Source organism: Alosa alosa, chromosome 19, assembly GCF_017589495.1.
Source record: "Alosa alosa isolate M-15738 ecotype Scorff River chromosome 19, AALO_Geno_1.1, whole genome shotgun sequence".
NCBI classification, from domain to species: domain Eukaryota; kingdom Metazoa; phylum Chordata; class Actinopteri; order Clupeiformes; family Clupeidae; genus Alosa; species Alosa alosa.
Window position 1 is genome coordinate 25,899,261 of NC_063207.1, and position 12,530 is coordinate 25,911,790.

A 12,530-nucleotide genomic window follows, 5' to 3' on the forward strand; every position below is an offset into this window, starting at 1 on the left:
GCATGGAAGCTTTGGGCCACATGAGACTGACTATCTGTCTCATCAGCCTGGTGGAGTGACTGCGATGCACTTCCATTGAGTGCATCTGATCAAAAGATGCTCTGTCGGACCATGGGGTTGACCTACATTTCAGTTATTTGAGACAGGCAAGCAGCCCTGAGAAGGAGGGAACACTGAACTATTTGTCTTTGGGAGTGTGTGTGTGTATGGGATTGGGTATAACGAGGAGAGCTGGAACAAGTGTGTGTGTGTGTGTGTGTGTGTGTGTGCTTGTGTGTGTGTGTGTGAAAGAGAGAGCTTATTGAATCAGTGCGAAACTCAATCTGCCTTTTGATCTGGGTGAATCGCTGTCATCAAGTTTGCCATCAGTACCTCCCCTTAGTGCAAAATGGATCTCCAGCTGTTAAACTACTCTTCTTTCCTCCTCTCTTCCTCTCCTCCCCTCCTCCTCTCCTCTCCTCCTCTACCATCCCTGCTTACTCTTCCACTTCTCTCCAGGGCTTCCTCTGTTTACCGTCATTACGATACGAGCTCCGAGAGGCCCTGATTGACAGCTCGGGCTCCGGATCCGTGAAGTCAACACGCTTGTTAAAAACCGGACGGCCTGTGGCGACGGCGGTGCCTCGAGTTCTGCACACGACGCAAGCATGTCAGAAACGGTGCGTGAAGCCGTGTCGACACGCGCTCGGAAACACCTTGGCCCCTGGGCCCATGCGAATAAATCAAACCTTGGGTTTCGGGGGCCACGTTCCAGCTCTCTCGCCGGGTCGGCTTGTTTACGGTCACGGTTAAATTTCCATCTCTTAACGGGAGTGCAGGCTCGAGAGGCGGTGGCGAGCGCGACACACTCCGCCATCAATCAGATAAGGACGGAGAAAAGTAAAATAGAGGGAGGGAAGAGAGAGAGAGAGAGAAAGAAAGAGAGGCCTGACACTGTGTGCCCTTTATAGGAAGTTCTCAAGGGACAACAGTGTGACAAGTGCCTCTGCATTATTGGAAATTGAAAAGGAAGAGGAGGGAGTGGAACAAGTGAAAGGGGGAATGTGCAAGAGACGGAGAGTGAGAGAGATGGAGGAGAGCGAGGTGGGGAGCAGGGAGGGGATGGGGGGCTGTCAGCTCTAGCTTCAAACTCCTGCGAAGGCGAGGTGACATGATTGGCTGGTGGAGAATCGGGGAGCAGGAGGTGTCATCCCCTACATCACACACACACACACAAACACACACACACACACACACACACACACACACACACACACACACACACACACACACACACACACACCCCTCTTTCTCATCCAGCCCCATCCAGCCGCTCCGAGGACCTTGGCCTAATTAAGTCGCTCGTTACTGAACCTGCAGGAGCATCACGGATAATTAGCCAGCTCGCCCACTTCCTCCCAGGGCTGTCTTTTACCTCCAGCTACTTTTGCTCCGCTTCCGACACCCCCCACCACACACACACACACACACACACACACACACACACACACACACACACACATTCCCTCACTCCAAAAACAAGCATGCCATCGCTCCCTTCCAGTCCCAGGAGAGCCCTTCTTCAGACATTCCCCCATCTCTCCCTCTCTCTCTCTCTCTCTCTCCATGGCTTTCATCCTCCCCGATCCTTTCTCTTTTGCCTGACACCATCACACCAACAGCAACATTAGACAGCTCTCCAAGTTTGGAAGGAAGGGGGGCTGAAGAGATGCTCCCAGTATGTAGAGCAAAACTTCATATGCTTCTGTGTGCATATAAGAGAGAGGGAGGGGGAGAGGCAGAGAGGGGAAGTAAAGAAAAAAGAAAGAAAGAGAAAAAAACTCCCTGCGGGATCTTCTCTCTCTCCGTCTCTCTGTGTCTGTCTTTTTCTCTGTCTGTTGTTGTCTCTGTGGAATGAAATAAGGGTGTGGAGGTCCTGGTGAAGAGAGAGAGAGAGGGAGAGAACAAATAAAAAAGGATAGAGAAATAGAAAGAAGGACAAATGGACAAAAGAGTAAAGAGAAAAAAATGACAAAAGCAGAAACAAGAAGGGTATGGGATAGTTCGAGGTTCGAGAGAGCATGGGAGAGAGAAAATCAAGAAAGACACACACATACAGAGAGAGAGAGAGAGAGAGAATATGAGAGAGGAGAAAAAAAGAAGGGATAAAAGAGGAAGAGCAGACGAGAGGAGCTGAATCAGTCTGGGGCTCAGTCGGCGGGCTTGCTCCTCTTTATCTGGTCCCAGTCCCCCCCCCTCCCCCCCAGCCTGCCTGCCTGCCGACCCTCTGCATTATTCCCTTTGATGAGGAGAAATTAATTGCGGGGAGAGGGTGAGAGACAGGGGGAGCGGGAGAGAGAAGGAGGACAGAGCTGAAGGGGAAGAGGAGAGGAGAGGAGAGGGTGAGAGAGGGTGAACACTGATGGAAGGGAACGGCAGAGGAGAGAGAACATGTGAGAAAAAAAGGGGAGGGAGAGACAGAGAGAGGGAGGGAGAAGACTGGAGGGAGGGAAGGAGATACAGTGGAAGAGAAAGAGTGAAAGAAAAAGCGAGAGAGAGACGAGAGAGAGATAGAGAGAGGCGCCTGAAGAGCTTTGTCATGACTTGAGAGAATGTCCTCAGGGATGATTTCTGTTTGTGTGATTGACACGAACCCTCTAACCCCTAAATCCCTGCGGGACAGTCACTGTACACTCAACACACATGCACACACTCACACACACACACACACACACACACACACACACACACACACACACACACACACACACACACACACACACACACAGTGAAAACCACAGCCCAAACAATATTGGCAGCTGTCATGGCAGACTAACTGCGCCTTGCACAGGTGGAATGTACTCTGAAAGGTCATCCTCTCGCATGGCTGCCCCCCGTTCTCCACGGGGACGCCGCAGACTGCCCCTGACAGACCTCCCCGCCCAAACACTTCCACCACACCTCCGCTGCTACGCTTTCACATGGCAACCCGGCCTCCCAGACACACACACTAAGAGCAAGGCTGTGTCCAGACATTTTGTTTCTTCTCTCACATTACTGTCTGAATTATACTGAGTACAGAACATTATGACACATTGGTGTGTGTGTGTGTGTGTGTGTGTGTGTGTGTGTGTGTGTGTGTGTGTGTGTGTGTGTGTTTGGTTGGTGTTCTTTCAGCATTTCTAAAAATGTTGAACATCTTCCATGTTTGAAAGCACGCCGTGAGCCAGCAGACCAGTTCTAGTTCTTATGTTGACCTACTTACCAAGGTCGACTACTTTAAGTGAAGGGTGTTTGAAGAGGGGAAACAAGCTATTTATCATCAGTGTGCTCTTGATGTAGTGAAAGGAGAAAAGGAAAGAAAAAAACTGAAGAGCAGTTTTCGTTCGTGAGAAAATGTCTGGGGCAACATTAAACACGTCTTCCATAAAGCTGAAATATGCTCGGCGCGGCCACAGAAGCACAATTAGTTCAACATGCTTTCAATGAGCGGGGAAATTAATCTTTGCGAGTGTTTGGGATGAGCATGTGAATGTTTATGCCTTCCCCCCGGGCTGTGCCGAATGCCGCAAGGAACACCCTGTGCCTGGCCGGCGAGTGAGCAGGTTTGTGTCAGGGTCTTGGAGCAGAACACAAGGTGTGTGTGTGTGTGTGTGTGTGTGTGTGTGTGTTTGTGGGATACGTGGCAGCGTTCGGTGCTCGGCCACCTGAGCACAAGTGCAGACCAAACAAACATGCCGTTTGGAGGTAAACACACCCAGCCGCAGACTTGCAGCCACTCTGAGCCATCTGGCGGTCACACCAAACACAGGGTGCACTCACACACTGATAGGTGTTACATACACACACACACAAAGCCATACACACACACACACACACATAAACACACAGAGGCACACACCAACTGTACAAGTGTTACCACACAAACATGCATGCATACAGACACACGATACACACACACAGAAGCACACACCAAGTGTTAACACACAAACACACACACATTTCCATACAGACCGACATTCAAACTGCAAATTTCACACATGTCGACTCCCCAGGAAACAAATACTCCTCTTCTCTCTCTCTCTCTCTCTCTCTCTCTCTCTCAATCTCCCTCTAACACACACACAAACACACATAAATGTGGCAGCATTACTAATGCAACCCATATCATAAATATATCAAGGCATATTAACACACACCAACCTATACCACACACACACACACACACACACACACACACACACACACACACACACACACACACACACTCAAGTGAGTGCTGAGTGCTCTGTAATAAGTGTGTGTCTCAGGAGGCCGGTCCTCCCCGTGCCTATGGTTCTTAATCATGAGGCTGACACTAACAGCACTTAACCTCTCTGTGAGCCCCTCCTGCGGGAGAGCGAGCACAGCCGGAGAGCACGGCCCATAGCGCACCGCACCGCACCACACCGCACCGCACCACACCGTACCGCACCACACCGTACCGCACGGCACGGCACGGCACGGCACCACACCGCACCGTACCGCACCACACTGCACCGCACAGCACCGCACCACACCACACCGCACCACACCGTACCGCTGCAAAGTCCGGCCCAGCCGAGCGTGCCGCCTCCTGTAAATCTAACGCCCGCCTGTCACGCAAAACCACACACAGCACTGCCTCCTGCATTCGACATGTCACACACACACACACACACATACAGAGAGAGGGAGGGGAGAGGGAGAGCCAGGGAGAGAAGGGGGGGGGTCTAATATTATGCACATCACACACGCGCACACACAGATCCAGCCTCACATATTACATGCATTGCACAACACTTCACACACAATGAGCTTGCCACACACACGCACACACAGCCTTTCTGTGCGTCTCACTTAAACACATTACACACTTACACATTATACCCAGCCGGCACAAGGCAGGCTTTCATGCTTGATATGCTTGAACAGATTCATATTATACATGTACTGAAACGGAGGTACACATGTTTGTACATGCACACACACACACACACACAGACAAACACACACACACACCCCCGCCAATAACGGCAAGCCACAAATCTTTTCCAGACCAAACACACACACACACACACACACACACACACACACACACACACACACAGAGACACACACACCAACAACACCCCCAAACCCCCCTACCCACACACACACATGCACACAAGAAAAGAATACCAGCAAGCCACAAATCTTTTCCAGACCAAAAACACACACACACACACACACACACACACACACACACACACACACACACACACACACACACACACACACACACACGCGCCTCCTGATCAACTGCACACTAAAAAGGTCTCCTGAACTAATCGCCTCATCTCTACAGGGCACAAATGATATTTCACAGTCAGCCCCCCGATAGAGGCGCGGTGGCGGGAAATGATTAGTAACAGATCATTACACATTTATGAACTCCGCCTCAGCAGCCACGGATGGCCACCGAGCCGGCCAGGCCTACGCACCGGCCTCATCATCATCATCATCATCATCATCATCATCAGGTCTGGAGAGGGTTAGATAGGCTGGTCATAAGCAGCCACTGTCCCTCTTCCACCTCGACTCACTGAACAATGATTAGAGTAAGGTGAGGAAGACAGGGCTCACCAACGCCCCCCCACACACACACCTCGTTTTTATAGAACATTCGACTGAGATGAGGCGACACGCCTTCAGAGGAACCTTGAGCGTCTCCACGGAAGCGCGGCGGCGGAACCTATTTATCTGTCAGTCGCGCGCGTCACAATGTCACCTTTATCTGTCACCTCGCCAGCCGCTGTTGTAAATGAGAAAGTGAGGCGGCGAAGACGAAGAAGAAGAAGAGGAAGGGTGGGGTTGGGTGGGGTGTGTGTGTGTGTGTGTGTGTGTGTGATTGGGATGCAGGGCGGGGGGTAAGACAGTGCGGCAGACCCTCTGTGTGCTGAATGAGACGTCGCTAATCAGAGGCGAGCAGGGGGGAGTCCTGTCAGAGACGCCTTGACGGTTGACTGGCCTCGTTCCCGCTCGGTTTTGCTCCTTCCTCGGCTTCTGCTCTTCTCCGCTTTGCTCCTCTCCTCCTCCCAGTCCACAGTCTCTCTCTCTCTTTCTCTCTCTCTCTCTCTTTCTCTGATGCTCCAATGGCAGTAGCTTCCTTTTGAATTCCTCTTGGAAGTCGCTGGGGCTGGGGCACAGGAGGTACTGTAATGCACAAGCTCTCTCTTCTTCTATTCTCTGCGTTCTTTCAAACACACCATTCAACCAGCCACCTCCACGCAGGCACATGAAAAGACACCCCCCCACACACACACACACACACCACCACCACCACCCCCACCACCTCCATCCGGCACCTCATCAAAGTTCCATCAGCACTCAGGTGACAAAAGACACACCGCTGTCTGGCGCTCGCCTCCATGGAGTCAGCCTGTGTGGCGCAGGGGCCGGCGATCATTTCTGAGGAAGGGAGATGTCCTGTGAGCTTTGATGCCCTGTCTGTCTGTCTGTCTGTCTGTCTGTCTGTCTGTCTGCTAGTGGTGCGCTGTCTGTGCAGAATGAATCATTAGCTGATGCCTCCCAACTGGCCGCCACACAATTACAGTTTTCCACTGAGGTAATGTTAGGTTTGGCTGGGCTCGACGACTTCGGCCAACCAGTGCCGAAAAGGCAATCATTATGTTCTTTCTATACACAATGATGTCGTCCCCTGTGCGTGGCTGGGGTTTTAGTACCTGTGTAAATCATGACTGGAATGTGATAATCTAGGCAATGTGGCTCACAGTGACAGTGTTTTCACATCGGCTCTTCGCAGTACAAACCCCTCAGGAGTTTGCAACCTCGTATTATCCTTCTATGGCAATCAGCACTTTGCTAAATGTTGTTGGAATACCCCATACACTTCCACAAAGCCTTTAAATATGTAGCCAAGAGGTCTAAAGATAAAACAACACACCATTTTTCAACAAGAGAGAATGAACCTCTGTGTGTGTGTGTGTGTGTGTGTGTGTGTGTGTGTGTGTGTGTGTGTGTGTGTGAATGTGTGAGCAATAGTGAGAACACGAGGGAGAGAGAGAGAGAAAGAGGGAAAGAGAGAGAGAGAGAGAGAGAGAGATGGTGAGAGAAATGACACGAGAGCAAGAGTGAGGGGAGCGGGAGAGATGTGCAAACTGTGAGATTACACATTCGCTACTTGGGTCCAAGAGCCCAACGAAAGTGGCAAGCAGCTTGACTGCCAAGAGGAAGAGGAGAGAAAGCGAGTGGAAAAGGGGTTTAATAACATAGCAAACAATTAGTTTGCCATTATAGGAGGAGCGGACCTGCCAGGCAAGGGGGGAGGAGGGGGGGCGCATTCACATCAAGCCACTCACGGCGCATTCAAACAAGATTATCCAACACAGCAGCGAGCAGGAGAGGAGGAGAGTGAGGTGTCTCCCTCACCACCCCCCTCCTCCAACCAAACACACACACACACACGTGCGCGCGCACACACACTCACACACACACTCAACATCTATTATCTACCATTTACAGCGTCTTCACTTCACCCCGTCAACCGGGAGGGAGAAAAAAACAACACAAATGAGGCTTAATCTCTCCCTCTTTCCGTCGGAGAAAGATTCAGGTCATCACTTGTTTCCATTTCAAACACACAGTGGCACTGTTTCTGAAGGAGCAACAAAAACACATAGTGTATTTGAAGAGAATTGGGGGGGGGCGATATATTAGGTGTGTGTGTGTGCGTGTTTGGGGGGAGGGGGCAACATGACATCTGACAGAAGTGATGTGGCAGCACAAAAGGGGAGGAAAAGGATGTAGGAACGCAGTGGTTATTTCCATGTGTTCTCAGTCTCTTTGAATTCTCTGCCCGAGTCACTACGAGGTTGTTTCTTGCCACAGCAGCATGACTAAGCGCGGCTAGAGAACCCCCCCACCACCACTTTCACACACCGAGGCACGCGAGCAAGCAAACAAACACACACACACACACACACACATCACACAGGCTTCACACACACACACACACAGGGCCACTGGGCATTCTTCTCCCACGGAGCACAGACATGTGTTCTGACAGGGAGGCCACGTGTAGCATTATTAAGGCCAGGGTAGAGCAGAGGACATGTTGAAGCCAGCGGGGCTTAGGCTCTGGGTGGGACCTTGCCTTTGACAAACAAAAGGAATAACAGAGACTCTACCCATGCAGAATTGAGAATGTAACTGTTCACTGTCATCCATTCCTTACGCCAGCAGATGGCCACAGTACATCTGCCCGTGGTTTACTAACATTCATAAAACGTAAAGAGCGCAGCAGCTACAGAGGGCAGTTGCGTAATATCTGCTGGATGTGCAAAGGCGTCAAAAGTGAAAAAGCGAGCCATTATGAAATACACTCAGCCATGTGCGTGCCAAGAGAGGACATATAGTCTTGTTTTAAAACAAGCCAGCGATGACCTTTAAAATAAGGATTTCAAAGGTCACAATTTGCTGACATAACTTAAAACAGGCTTTTCATCATAGTTTGTTTCAGTGCTTCCCCTGATCAGGATAGGGGCTCTGAGTTGGGCTATTATAGGTCTGGTCAAAGAAACAAGACAGCTAAGGTGACTTAGCGAAACACTCTTTATTAATAATAACTAAAAGTACATATTACTTCCGATGGTACCAAAATAGTACTGATTTACATAGAGACACAAGCTGATGTACCTAAAGCTGAGAATATGTGGAGGATTTGTGGAAATCATGTTTTTTTTTAAAAAAGAGTAAAAAAATAACCTAATTTAATTGGTAGGATGTATTTGAAGTAAAGGTAGGAGTCACTGCTGATTTAGTTTTCCTACATGAGGTAAGATAAAAACAAGCCATTCAGCAGGGAATAGGAGTGGTGCCACTGACATTCTGAAGTCTGTGACATGGAAGAGTATGGAAACTGTAAGTAATAGAATGAGGTAAAACCACATGTGGGTATACACACACACACACACACACACACACACACACACACACACACACACACACACACACTCTCTCTCTCTTTCTCTCCCACTCTCTTCATCTGTAGTGCCTCTTTGTGCTTGAACCTGAAAGCCCTCATCAAACCACAGCTCCATTGTTTTGGATCGCTCCTCCAAACGCAGGAAAAGACATCAACATGTGGGGAACACATTTTCGGTCCGTTGACGGCTCTCCTGAGACCTAACCTTCAGCTGCGCACTGCCTCATTAAAAGGGAGGGAGCTGTCTCTCTTTCTTTCCAGTCAATTTATCAAGTAACATTCACCAGTGCAAAAAAAAAAAAAGAAGAAACAGGAAAAATTTTAAGCTTAAGCCTTCAGTGTTTGGCTGCTGAAACAGCACATTAGTGAGAAGGATACACACCCAGAGGGTTTTCTAGCCCACATCCCAGGTACAGACACCGAATGGCTTTTTAATACTGTCTGTAAGCAGAGAACATAAATCAGGTAGAGACAGCCAAAGGTACAAAATGTTCAAAATAGGCAAAGACCACCAACCCATTAAAGGTCACACCTCGATCTGTGTGGTGCTATGACTCATTCAGACTGGAAAAGTAGAGCACGTTCTTAAAAAAAAAAAATCGTAAAAACCAGAAACACCCTTCCGACTTGCCAAATCCTTTGTGGCTTCCCAGCTTGTCTAGCCCAGGTCCATTTCAAAGCAGGAAAAAAAGACAGCCAAGCAAGAAAGAACGAAAGAAAGGAAGAAAAAAGGTGGAAAAAAAAGGAAATTACAGCCGAATCAGCCAACACCCATCCAAAGCCACAGTATGGCCCCGGGATGGGGGCAGGAGAGGCACTGCCGAAACATGATCGTGTTGACACAACACCACATCAATGTCACAGGAATGCTGGGCCTGCTTCTGCATCACTGTACTTATGGCTTGAGGTAGACTACAGTCTCATCCCATTTATTTTTTTCTGATAATTTTTTTCTCTCTCTCTCTCTCTCTCTCGGTCTCTCCCGCCCCCTTTCTCCCTGTCTGTCTCTGTCTCTCAGTGAATCATCAAACGTCATGGCAATGGCCAATGTGCATTTAGTGAGTGTTGTGACAGATGAGGCTCCTTGATTTGATAGTGACCCTCTTAACCTCTCTTTAACCTTCGTTTCTGCTGTTAATTGTCAGTGTCTTCAGCCTGTGTTGTTTGTGCAATGGTACTGGATCACTCTGTGCCCCCCAAACACACACACACTGGTATAGTCAGATAGACTCACATACGCCCTCAACTCCCCCCGCTGGGAGGCATGAATTGTGGGAATAACTGTAGGCTACCTAATGGCATGCATCCTTAATGAGGATAAGAGTCTGCAGAGACACTGATACGATTGATGGAGCGGTGAGAGCCCTCTAGGAGGTAAACGACTGTGTGGGCTTTTGGGGGCTTTGTGTGTGTGCATGTGTGTGTGTGTGCCAGCGTTTGCGACCAGGATCAATGGGAGGGAGCAGAGAAAGCGAATCTGGCACGGAGGTCTCTGGGGGTACACCCCTGCACATCGCCCCAGGCTCGGGAACAGATGCCACACTGACAAGAGGAGCCATGCTCAAACAATAGCCTTGGCCTGGAATGAACACAACCTCCACAGGAAAAAAAAGAGGGAAAGAGAGAGAGAGAGAAAGAGAGAGAGAGAGAAGCCACAGCCACGTTTGCCTGCTTCCCTGCGTGTCTGCGAGACTATCACAATTCCATCTTACGCACTTCTCCTTCTAAGGGAAACAAACAGCAAAGGTTGGATTCCTGGCAAGTGAGTCCAGATGTTGTTGGCAGCCACCAGGGCCAAGTGCGTCCGAGTTTAATGCCAGCCCACAAGGCTTGTGTGGATTATTCTACACTGAGAAGTCAGGAGGGGTGTGGGGGGTGTAACAGAGACAGACAGAGAGAGAGATAGAGAGGAATGAGGAGGAAACAGACCCCTCCATGTCCCACTGAGTTGCTTCCAGAGCTCATTTTTCTCCTCAAGGGCGTGTAAGAGGGAGAGTGGCTGCTAACAGCCACTTTCTCTAGCTAACCCCCATTTCCCGCACACACACACACACACACACACACAAATACATTGATGATACATGACAAGCTGGTCGTGTCAGCTCGTTCCTGTCCCAAATTTTACACTGTTTACTAAAAATGTTTAAAACCCATTTCAAATATTTCAACAACAAATAATATTTTGTTATAATATTTCAAACAGATTCAGATATCATCTTTCAATTAGCAACAAAGTAGCCTATTGACTACTCAGTAGCAATACAACAAGGTTTTATTAACAAAGCGCTAGAGTACCAGTGCATTTTGTCAAACTAAAGATATTTTAACCTCTTTGAATTAGTCATATGAGCCAAAGTTATTAAATTAGTCGAATTATCCTGAAACTCCTAATGAATGCAGGAGGTATATGCTAAGATAGCCTAATATAAGGTTTATGATGAAAATTACATTTAGTTGAAAATTTAGAAAATATCAAAACATTGGAGCAAATTATCCTTATGATTTGCCATATTGTCCCGTCACGTCAACTAAAACCAGCGCGCTGATTAATCATCATCGAGGTCGGAATAATGACAATAAAAACCCATTAATGCAATAAACTACAAATTCATTAGATAGTCTTCACACCTGTGTCACACACAAATCATATGCGACTTACCTAGAATGGGGGTGATGTACTTGCCCGGAATTCTTTTCCTTACGTAAAGTCAATGTAATTGTAGCTAATGTTACCCTCACAAACAGTCCTCCGCGCTCTGAGATCATAGGCTAGTCTCCTGGGGCGTGCAGAACGGCTGCCTTACAATGTTCATCAATATTCTTCACGCCAGGAAATACTTGCATTGACAGCGATAAATATCATTAGCAAAATGATTTCCATCGACATAGAATCGCGCAAAGTGGTTTTGCATGTCACTTAAATCGCGTAATCATGCCCGTACTTCTTTCAGCAACGGTATGTGACGGGTGTCCTGACTTCATCCGTGTCTGCATTCAAACAAAGCCGTTATGATGAAGCTCTGGTATTTTGGTCGCGTCCATCCAGGTTGTTTGCCTTTGTAGTCCTGACAGACTTCGTTAGCAATCCGCGAAGGTGCGACGTTGCAGCACTTCTCTCGCTTGGAACGACAGCTGTAAAGGTCTGGAGAGCACACCAGCGTCGCCCCATCCCTCACGGTCAAAAGCACTTTTCAAATCAGATCTATTCTGTTCCAGCGGTAGTCCCCTGTTGGACCGCTTTCAGCATAGAGATGGATTTAACGTGTGACCGAGAATGAGAACGGGAGGGAGCGGGCCCAGTCATCTGTTATACATTTCCCCTTTGATCCAACAGCGTCGAGTCTTATTTTCCAGCCTTACTCCAGCATGCATTTCTAGTGTGTTTCCTATTTAGAATAGCTTTCGGACGAGTGCCAATTCTTGATGCTCACGGCCCTGTTCATTATGCAAACCTATTTTCCCTCTCTACTTTACCACGCCGTTTCTTTTTTTTGTGTGTCACTCTCACATATGTGCAGGTTGTCCAAATTTACAGGAAGGCACATCT

At 48.6% G+C, this 12,530-nt stretch overlaps 1 protein-coding gene across 2 annotated transcripts in view; it reads right to left on the reverse strand.

The window, feature by feature from the left end:
• The window catches only part of sertad4 (SERTA domain containing 4), a 17,545-nt gene extending 5,015 nt beyond the window's left edge, over positions 1 to 12,530 (reverse strand). For both annotated transcript variants that reach the window (XM_048228756.1, XM_048228755.1), the window contains exon 1: positions 11,643 to 12,530. The gene's annotated coding sequence lies outside the window, so the exon portion shown is untranslated. The remainder of the gene's footprint in view (positions 1 to 11,642) is intronic.